Consider the following 11,804-nt stretch of genomic DNA (forward strand, 5'->3'; position numbering starts at 1 on the left):
CGCAAATCTTTATGTACGTTGTCACATTAAACATCTGCTCACACTGTTAAAAACTGCCTCGATGCTCTATCAGGTGGGTACGAGGGGTGGGCTGGTTTGGCTGGCCAGAGAGTTGAGGGGAATGGGTGGGTGTTGTGGGTGATCTGAGTGTTTCCCTCCCCTCCCCCCCCCCCCGACCGTCCATACCACCGTCACCCAGGGATCCGATGAGTCAGTGAGATGGCATGACCAGATTGCATGCAATGATTGACGAATGTGATATAAAATAGTTACTTTAGAGATATTAGTTAATGTAATGTAGAGATAGGCCAGTTTAATTCTGGTTAGTTCACAGACAAAGGATTTCAGACCACATGGAAAAGCAGGAAGAGGTGTGTCCACCAAAGTGATGCTGAGTAATAGGGGCCAGAGGAAGGGATTGGAAATGAGCTAATCAGAATAGATCAAACAGGTCAGGAGGGACATAGGATGACCTATGGGCGTCGAGTATGTGAAACGATGCCATTTGAATGTATCACTACAGAGCTCTTTGTCTTATAGCCTCACTTGATTCCGGAGGTACAGAGAGCAAGAGGCGTTCTGTACTTCTGTGAACTGAGAAAGACTTGCAAGTCTAATAAAATAACTAATGCTGTACCTGCAAATCCATCTCGACTTAATTATTGAGGCCATGACTGACGGGTAAAGAAACCGAGGATTTAACATTTGGTGCCGTAAACCCGGATTTCTCAAGACGGTTCTGACCAACTGCGAAATCAGAATTAGACTGATTATGAATAGGAGGATGGGGAAAAAAGGGCCCTCAATGTACAGCTGGAAAATGACCGCGCATTGATTTTTCCCCTCTTCTTATCGTCTGATTAGTCTGGTCACTCGCGGTTGGTACGGAAAGATCGTCTCGACAAAATCAAAGGTCAGTCTGGGGATTAGCAATTTAATTGATGGGATTTCATATTGTTAATTCGGCTTGGGTTAGGTTATGGGGTTGATGTGACATTTGAAATTGAAAATGGTTCAACTCCATGTGTGAGTTAATTCGGCTTGGGTTAGGTTATGGGGTTGATGTGACATTTGAAATTGAAAATGGTTCAACTCCATGTGTGAGTTAATTCGGCTTGGGTTAGGTTATAGGGTTGATGGGACATTTGAAATTGAAAATGGTTCAACTCTATGTGTGAGTGTGTTAAATATATAGTTGATTAAGCTAAAATTGTACCCTTGGACTGTGGTGGCGAAGGGCGCAGTTCTGAGGACTAGTTGAGATTGTGGGGAATGCTGCATATTGGTTGAAGCAGAAGTCTCTCAAAGGGTTAACAGCAGCAGCCAAAATTAAAAGACAGACAGTGCTTCTCACTCAGGCTTTGAGATAACAGCAGCAGCCTGTAGTGTAATCGGATACCTTTCCTTTGAGTCAATGAACACCAGCAAAGTTACGTTTTGAATTAATTAAAGGAAACCAGTGGGTTTCTCCACCTCTTTGATAAAAGTTATTATTTTCGAAAGCAATTGATTGAAATTGCCAGAATCTTAAGTTTTACTTACTTGAAATAATGTTTATCTCATTTTATCTGGAGATTAATAGAAACTTAAAGATCACGGACACCATTTTAAAAAGTGTAAATCTGGAGATGATAGTTGATTTTGCCAACATTTATGTGAATGTAAAAGAAAAAAACTTGTGAAAAGAAAAATTGTTAAGATAAAGAATTAATTAAGTTGTAAATGTTATACAAGTTTGTGTTAAGCAAATCGTAAATTTAGTTCTGAGTTGAGATCAGAGCTAAGCTTGCAAGTTGCAGTAATTCAATTTGAATTTTCAAACATTTTTAAGTTTAAAAAAAAATCACTGTTAGAACCTTTTCAATCGCTTTGCCAAGAAAAAAAAAACAAAAAAAAAATCGCAGGTAGAGACAGGAAAGGCACGGGTGAAACAAAAGATGAGCTACGTAGTTCAATGGCTGGCCTTGAATTGACAGAAAATGATGAATTCAATAATTTAGAAAATGTTCACTAAAAGTTCCGACTGCATCTGTAGCATTGTCTGTACTAATTCCAGAACCACCAGAGTATAATAATTGATATCCAGTCACTGCTCCCAGATTCCAATTATGCCAGTAACTCAAGCCCTTTTGGGTGATAGTATGGGTCCTGATTTACCATCTGCACGATCAGTAGAGAAAGAGGAGCTCTGTTTCGCAAGCCCAGTTAGCTCTAGGACCAGATCGCGGACAGCGAGAGAGGGGCTTGTTCCTCACCAGAAACAATTAAGTATACCACCTAAGTCTCTCCAAACTAAGGAGAAACCACAAGGTTCGGGAACAAAGGAAGCTGCAATAGATGATTTTGAAGAGAAAGAACTCCCCCTAGTGACAGGGAGAGACATTGAAGCCTTGGAACAACCAGGGGAAATAGCTAGAGTGCCCCCTTGTGAGATTCGGAGACAGTTGCCGATTAGGAAGATACCAAACCCACCCAAAGGGACCCTCAGCTCCTTTTTATGGCCCACCGAATGCATCAACAGCTTTACAACCGCAGCCCCCTCTGAGGGGCCATTGGTCTACTGGGAGAAGAGGACGAGGCAGAGATAGAGGGAGCAATGCATGTTTTAATTGCGGCCGTGCAGATCACTGGCAACAGGAATGCCCCTTTAAAAGACAGGCAGTAGAAGGAGATTATCCGACCCAAAGGAGGGGGTACCCACCAAGGGGAGGACAGACGAGACACACTGACTTCTCCCAGGAAAACCCTTTCCCAACACAGGATTGACTAGCTAATTTAGCCATAAGGACTCTCCAATCGGACAGGGAACCTATTATCTCTCTGCAGATAGGAGATCAACATCACCCATTTGTAATCGACACTGGAGCAGCCATGTCTTCTGTGCAATCAGAACTTAGACTACCATTATCCGACCACACGCAGTAATTGTCGGGGTTCCAAGGACAGGTGTGTGAGTATCCTATTTCTGAACCTGTGACAGTCACTTACGAGAATAAGTCTGCAGATCATCAGGTTGTAGTGACTACTGGATTGGACTGTAACTTGTTGGCCCGAGATTTACTGTGTATCTTCCAGCTACAGCTAGAGTGCGGAGATGAGGGGGTAACGGTTAAATCATGGAGGATGAGACAACAGTGCTATATTTCTATCACCCCCCAGTGGTGGACGTTAGACATTGAACAGTCACTGCATCACGTTTCCCTGGCCAATGACAGAACTGGACGAAACAGGGAGTTGGAGGACAAATACCGGCCATTAATTGGGACCGAATGGCCAGTCAAGGTTACAGCCACAGTCACGGGAAAAGAAGGTACAGCCGATTTTGTTACAATAGCACCACATTTATGGCCACAGTCAGCTTCGGTAAGCCCTCATATTACACGTCAGGTCCATGACCAGTACCATGCCAGGGATATGGGGTGAATGGTAAGGAGGGCATGGATCATTCGGATCCAACAGAATACGCACTTCAAGTCATGCCGGACGGCACTACCATAAGATATTTTGAGGTCCCTGAAACAATGAACACTCGACTGCAGCATCACTGGGGACATGATGTGTTGGAATATGTCAATCCACAGGTCTGGGTGGAATACCCATCACAAGTGGGAAAGACAAATGTTACACCTATTAAGGTAATGAATAAGGATCATGTAAAACTACCTTCCATTCGGCGATACCCCCTGAAATCCCAAGCTGCTCCGTCAATAGACAAATTAATTCAAGAGCTGTTGCAACAGGGTATTTTGGTCCCTTGCCAATCAGAATGTAACACCCCCATACTTGCTGTGCCTAAACCAGCCAAACCAGACCAGTACCGATTAGTACAGGATTTAAGTTCAATCAATGCCATCGCACAGCCGTTACATGCTCTCGTCCCTAACCCTGCCCACATACTGGCTCAAATTCCAGCTCAAGCCCGGGTCTTCGCCGTAATTGACCTTCAGCACGCCTTCTTTGCCCTCCCACTTGCGACTGTAAGTCAATATTTGTTTGCCTTCACTTACAATGGGCAGCAGTATACCTGGACCCGACTGCCACAGGGGTTCATCAACTCACCTACACTCTTCTCCAGATGTCTGCAGACCCAACTCCAGGCCTTGACATTGGAGCATGGTTCCACTCTAGTGCAGTATGTAGATGACATATTGGTGGCAAGTCCTGACGAGCCCAGTAATAGGGATGATGTGATCCAATTATTGAACCACCTATCCTCGTTGGGTTATGTTGTCTCACAAGCAAAGGTCTTGGTGGCTCAGAGGAAAGTTAAGTTCTTAGGAGTTTTACTTACAGCCACAGAAAGAAGTCTCGAACCCAGTAGGATTGAACCAATATGCCAATTCCCCGCCCCTACAATAGCCAAGGAGGTTCGTCATTGGCTGGGTATGGTGAATTATTGTCGGCAGTGGATACCAAACATCGCTATCTATACAAAGCTGCTGACGCCTTACACTAGTGAAGAGGGGAACTTTACTCTCACCACCGAGGCACTCGAGGCCTTCCGTTGCCTGAAGCAGGCCTTGCTACAAGCACCGGCCCTCGGGTCAGGGGCCACCCTGTTTGCACCCAGATCTTGGCAGCGATATATAATAGTTTGCAGGCTGCAGCCAATATCACTCTCCAACAGGATATTACGGTGTATAGCTCCCACTCGGTAATCGCACTATTGGGGCAACTGAAGACTCAGCATCTTACCGCAGCTCGTCAGAAAAGGTATGAAGTATACCTTTTGAACAATCCACGTCTGACATTTAAATACTGTACCACTATCAATCCAGCCTGTTTTCTTAGCGGTCCCCCTGTCCATGAGGACGCGCCTGGTCACGACTGTTTAGCCTTGATTCAGGAAACTACAACAATAAGGGACGATCTGAGTGATATTCCGTTAGAACAACCTGACATGATTATGTATGTTGATGGCAGTGCATTAATAAGCCCCACTGGCCGGAGACTGTCCGGTTATGCAATCGTAGATCAGGATGGTCTGATCCTAGAAGCGGCAGCTTTCCAGACCCCTTATTCAGCTCAACAAGCCGAACTTTTTGCCCTCACCCGTGCATGTATACTTGGGGGAGATCGTCGGGTAAATATTTACACTGACTCCCGATATGCTTTCGGGGTAGTTCATGACTTCGGACAACTCTGGAAGAATAGGGGATTCCTTACCTCGGCAGGCACAGAAATATCCAACCGGGGTTTAGTTAATTTCATAGATTTCATAGAATTTACAGTGCAGAAGGAGGCCATTCGGCCCATCGAGTCTGCACCGGCTCTTGGAAAGAGCACTCTATCCGAGGTCCACACTTCTACCCTATCCCCATAACCCAGTAACCCCACCCAACACTACTGGCAATTTTGGACACTAAGGGCAATTTATCATGGCCAATCCACCTAACCTGCACATCTTTGGACTGTGGGAGGAAACCGGAGCACCCGGAGGAAACCCACCCACACACGGGGAGGATGTGCAGACTCCGCACAGACAGTGACCCAAGCCGGAATCGAACCTGGGACCCTGGAGCTGTGAAGCAATTGTGCTATCCACAAGGCTACCGTGCTGCCCCTGACTTTAATGTTAATGACTTACTGCTTAATGACTGTTAATGACTGACTGCAGGCCCTCCTTATGCCCGCGCAGATTTCCGTTATTAAATGCGCTGCCCACACGAATGGTAGGACCCCAGTTGACGTTGGTAATGAACGAGCAGATTGTGCAGCGCGGACAGCCGCGCAAATTCAGCAAGTGATGGTGCCTAAGATGTTAAGTCAGACTAAACGATCTACTATAAATATGTCTGCTTCTGACAAGTCAATGCCAACCATCCAAGACGTCATAAGGTTACAGGAGGACGCTCCTGAGAGTGATAAACAAATGTGGAAACGGTTAGGTTGTACATATGACTCTGTTTCCTCTTTATGGACCACGCCAGCACATCAGACTTGTATGTCTGATGTACTGGCTTTATGGGTCATTGAATGTATACACTTTGCAACTCATTGTGGGGCTCGAGGGACTAGTGATTTGTTGCTGGACACTTGGTGGCACCCTAAAATGCAGGGGTTGGCCCAAAGTATCAGTAATCGGTGTTTGATTTGTCAGCAATATAACACCGGAAAAGGATCCCTTGTGGGATGGGGCAAACCCCGTTGCCCAGTGGTCCCTTTGAGACGCTCCAAATGGGTTACATTGAGTTGGAAAGGTGTCAATGTTATAAATATGTTTTGGTCATTGTGGATGTCTTCAGCAGATGGGTCGAGGCGTATCCGACTACCGATAATAAAGCTGCTACTGTGGTTAAAGTTCTGATGCGGGAAATCATTCCCCGGTACAGTAGGCCAGCTCAGTTGAGTTCTGATAACGGGCCTCATTTTCTTGGACAGATTAACCTGCCTCCCTTCTCCAGTGCTATTTTACAGGTGTGGAGCATGATGGAGTGGCTACGCACCGTCTGTGTGATATTTGGCCTCACTTCGCTTGGAGTGTTATTGGCGACGGACATGGAAAAGGGGAATATTATTTATATTTGTAACCCCAACCAATCTAAAGGATAATTCACTTATGCAAAGGTGATGTTCTTCGCTGCCCCCATATACGAGGACATGGTATCGACTCATGGAAGGTCGTCAAAGTTAAGGAGAATGCAGGACTCATGAAGCAATTGCACCGGTCCCGGCGATGGGAAGGGAATATTATATGGACATTGCCTTGTTTTTGGAATACATGTAAATTTGATTTTGGATGTGTTAAGATTGGCGCAATAAAGGTAACATCAGGCCGCCAGAAGAGCGTAGGAAGAGGCTATGAGAAAGTGAAAGGGACTAGAGAAAGGACGGGGCGTATGAGAAGGGAAGTACAGCTGGAACGTAGGTTACCGGGAGATACACTTAAGTTAGTTAAAGGCCAAACTGAGGAAAACCTGGGTAGTATGAATCACTTCTACCAGATTTACTATCGCTTGTATGGCCAGGGACGGGTTGTCTGCTACCCAAACCCCGCAGCGGTGTCTAGATTATTTTCTGTTTCACCGCTTTGGGGCACTCCCCAAACGGTGGTTCATTGTCAGCATTCCGAGCCACTGCCCGAGAAAGTCACTCTTCCTTACGATCCGGGTTCAGCACCACCGGCTATTTGCCTTCCCCTCCCTCGGGATAATTCCCATTCACAGTATGATAGGCTGCAACAGTGGAGGGCGTACATACCTAGCCACTTCACTCCCAATAGGGATTCCCGGTCGTACGAGAATTGTTTCCGCAGTGAAGGATACGGCTGTTTGCTGGTAGAGGTGGACACGAATATAACATGTCTGTTCCCCACCTGTACGGACAGGAGGTGCCATATCCCCCAGGCGTCTGGCCAATGCGTTTGTTACAACACCACTTGCGTTCCATTGAATGCTGGCCTCCAGCTCCTTTGTGGCTGGGCGAATGTCTCTCATATCACTGTTGGGACTAGGGCTTTCCGCATTGCTAGGCAGCCCGAATGGGCGTTCCAAAGCTGGATAAACTGGGCTACTGGGGGGTCCTTACGCAACCGATATACTGATTGTGATGCTAGCCTGCACACGGAGCAAGGATACTACTTTTTATTTAATGGTACAGCGACCAATGTTTTGTCACCCCCATTTCCCCGCCAAATTGCTATAGGGACTCTAGTCCCTACCACAGTCCCCTGCCCTTCGGCGTGGAAGCTGCATAATCAGTTAGCACGCCGGGCAGTCTCTGCTGAATTTTGCGAGAACTGGAAAATACCTCAAGTTCTTGCACCCAACCGGGGCCACTCAGCCGGGTGGGGAATTCTGAGCGTCTTGACACTGGGAGGTGTGGGGGGTTCCTTGGCTGTCAGTGATAGGAATTATTTTATTTGTGGCCTTACCATCTTGGGAAATGAAACCTTGGGAGCCCTCGGGGCAATAACCAAGGAATTGTCTCAGCTACGGTTGTTTGCAATGCAGAACCGGTATGCTCTTGACTATCTTCTGGTCCGTGAGGGTGGGGTATGCGCCATAGTGCAGGGCAAGTGTATCATGGGAGTTCAGGACTTGACCGCTAACATCACTAAATTTATGGATCACATACGGGATCACCTGGATGGAATGCAGGATCCTGGCTCTTGGGGTAATTGGGGATTTGGGGGTTGGAAGGACTGGTTGATAAATATGGCCATGTATTTAGTGGTGGCTATCGGCTGCATCTTTGTGGGCCTGGCCATCCTTAAATGTGTGATGGGTAGAATGCGGGGTGCACTGGATCAGATCAACGCCCCTAAAAACTTAACTGTTAAAATCCATGAGGGTGCAGCAGATGAGGGCGGGCTAAGCCAGGAATTGGAAATGCAGCGACGGATCTTTTTAGATGAGGAACCGTAGCTATGGATTGGATAGTCCGGTTATCATGGAATGATAAAAGGAGGGAATGTCGAATGTGGTATAAAATAGTTACTTTAGAGATATTAGTTAATGTAATGTAGAGATAGGCCAGTTTAATTCTGGTTAGTTCACAGACAAAGGATTTCAGACCGCATGGAAAAGCAGGAAGAGGTGTGTCCACCAAAGTGATGCTGAGTAATAGGGGCCAGAGGAAGGGATTGGAAGTGAGCCAATCAGAATAGATCAAACAGGTCAGGAGGGACATAGGATGACCTATGGGCGTCGAGTATGTGAAACTTGATGCCATTTGAATGTATCAGTACAGAGCTCTTTGTCTTATAGCCTCACTTGATTCCGGAGGTACAGAGAGCAAGAAGCGTTCTGTACTGCTGTGAACTGAGAAAGACTTGCAAGTCTAATAAAATAACTAATGCTGTACCTGCAAATCCATCTCGACTTTTATTGAGGCCAGACTGACGGGTAAAGAAACTGAGGATTGAACATGATCACCCAGCTGGATAGTGGGAAGTGCCAGCATGGGCAGGAATCAGGCATTGTCATACGATGCAGTGCACCAGAGCAGATCATGATCATCCTCTATTCTATTGACCAGGCCCCTGTTACTGCCAACCCAGGGCCCGCAACCCCCATAGGGGGCAGATATGTATCACAGAGCAGATTGCAGGCAGTTGGCTGGCCGGGGGCGCGCGGGGATTGTAGTGTGGGTGTGGAATGCGGTGCCCATACCCCTGGCCAGTCCACCCCCTGGAATGAACTTGGAGGTGATCAGAGCGTCCCATGTTGGCCCTGGGCAGCCTCCCTTCCCTGTCTGGGCTCCATGTGCTGCCCATCCTCACCCTCCCTGCATCCTCCTCATTGGACAAGGAATGGCGTTCCTCCACCTCCTCCTCCAGCACGACGCCCGTTTGCTGCATGATGTTGCGGAGAATGCAGCAGGATACCACGATGTGGACGACTCTCTCAGCATCATACCGGAGAGCCCTCTCCAGAGTTCCAGGCACCTGAAACGCATCTTCAGGCCAAAGCACTGCTCGATCACACCCCTGGTCGTAGCATGGGCATAATTTTAGCGGGTCCCCACGTTAGTCTGTGGCCTCTACATATGCAACATTAGCGAGGGCCGCAGCGGACAACACCTGTCACCCAGGAGCCAGACCCCAGCCAGAGAGGGGATGTGGGTGGGCGGAAGGCGTCTCAAACATGTCTGAAATCATCGAGTGTACCAAGATCAATTCATCATGCACATTGCGCGAGTATTGGGCACAGACATGTATATTGAGCCGTCTGGATAAAGCGCCAACATGATGGCGCAGGTGCACCTGCACACCTAGGTCGGTGAGGCCCCGGACAGGACCACACTCGGCGCCTGGAAGGACCCCGTCACGTAAACTTTCAGGATGACTGTCACCTTGACGGCCACCAGTAACAGGTACCCTCCCCATATCCCCACAGTGTCGCACTGTCGCCCTGCTCGGCCGGAGTCTACGATGACATGGCCGGTCCAGCAGGTCCTCGATTGTCAGATGCTGCCAGTGTACAAGACATCATGAGGAACCTCCTTGGCACCTCCTCCTCGGCGTGTTTGGCGGCTAGCTCTCCATCCTAGGTGGCTGACTCCTGTTCCTCAGGGGCAGGTTCCACTGCTGCCCACTCCACCGCTGCAGATTCCTCCTCCTTGAGCAGCGCCAGCTCGTACAGATGCAGGATATCCCCATGGCTGCGGTAATTAGGAGGAAGACCACCATTGCTGGTTGAATTCCAATATCCATTGCCTTCAAAGGTTGATAATTGACAGCTTGGTATATATATGCATGCCCAACCAGGTCCACACAATGGCCCTGGATGACAGTGAGGACTCCGCCCCCGCATGCCCCACCCAATTCCGAACCCGTGGTGTTGGGCACAGTGGGTACTCTGGCCCTAGCGCCGGACCCTGCTGCCAGGAGTACTGCTGGCTGGCCCTGCTCTTGCCAGCTGTATTCCGTGTGGCCCCCGCCTGGTGCCCCCATAGTGGCAACTGTGTGCATTGCCCTTGGTGCTCTGCCTGATGTCCTGCTGACTGGTTCCGGCTGGTTGAGGTGGTCTGGTGGAGGGTGCGCAGCAAGATGAGGGTCTGTGAATGGACACCGCCCCTGTCCGACGGGGTTCATCAGGGCCACAGGCCCCTTCCCCCATCACCACCCTCCCCCCAGAGCCGAACATCCCCTCTCCCCACCCCAGCCAGCCCGGCAATGTCTGGCCTGGCAGCCCAATGTCTCATCTGTCCGTGTCCTATCTCCTCTTTCTTCCTCAACAGCCGAAATGCCAATTTCATGATTTTAAAAGTACATGTGAAATGCACCGTTCGGAACTCTGCCGATCAGAAGCAGAGAATCGCGGAGACCCCGGAGAATACCGGATAAGGCCCACTAATGATGTGCAAATGGTGTTAACTGTACGTGCGTCCCGGACTGCATTGACACTGCTGTCGAGGTGACGGACAATTACGATTTGACGGCAAATAGTCACCACCGCGATTTTTGAGTTGGAACCAATTCTCCACCTAATCACATTTCACGATTTTGGCGTCAGCCACCGGAGGTTACCCGAACGGTTTCCATGGATCGACATTGTGGCGAGTAGACAACAGTATCTGTGACCGAGTGGTTACGATGATGGTCTGGAAATCTGTTGTGGTTTTGCTGCTCTGGTGCGAAATATGTGAATTCCTACCAGTTAGAACGAAGATTGGGAGAGGTTTCTATCAGGTTAAGAGAAGAAAAAGCTTTGCGGGTGGCCGTTAATCGAGATGAAAGGAGAAAATCGAGTTGACATACTGAGCTGGAGTGAGGGCTCTGTGGATGGATGAACAATGTTTCTGTTTCTTTCTCTGTCACAACTGTTAACCTCTTAACCTTTTTGGTCCCTTCCCGACGATTCAAAACCCACATTTTGAATTGAAAATTTTGAACTGCATTTTTCTTGATTCCTTTTCCCAGTTATTCGAATTCTCAATCAATCCCAGGAATTGTTTCCCAGAAGTTTCCACAACGGGCGGCAGATTCAGCGACCTTTATTTTGCTGGTGACTCGGTGCTGGTCATGGCCACAGTGACGGGTGTTCAACTCTGTGCGGGCAGCTGCCGCAGGGATGGAACTAGTTACCAGCAGATAGAGAGAAAAGGGAAACGTAGTCACATGTCTAAAATCTATCGGATTGTGATTTTTCAGCACCTGGTCATTCGAGAACCCTAAAGGCAGCGGGACAGGTAGATTATATGGTTAAGACGCATATGACATACTTGCCTTGATTAACCAAGGCAAATACCATAAGAACAGGGAGGTTATAATGGAGCTGTGTGAAACGCTGGTTAGGCTACAACTAGAGTATTGAGTGGATATCTGGTTACCACACTATAGCATTACAGACGGTGGAGAG

This window comes from Scyliorhinus torazame, chromosome 14 (assembly GCF_047496885.1).
Source record: "Scyliorhinus torazame isolate Kashiwa2021f chromosome 14, sScyTor2.1, whole genome shotgun sequence".
Taxonomy (NCBI): domain Eukaryota; kingdom Metazoa; phylum Chordata; class Chondrichthyes; order Carcharhiniformes; family Scyliorhinidae; genus Scyliorhinus; species Scyliorhinus torazame.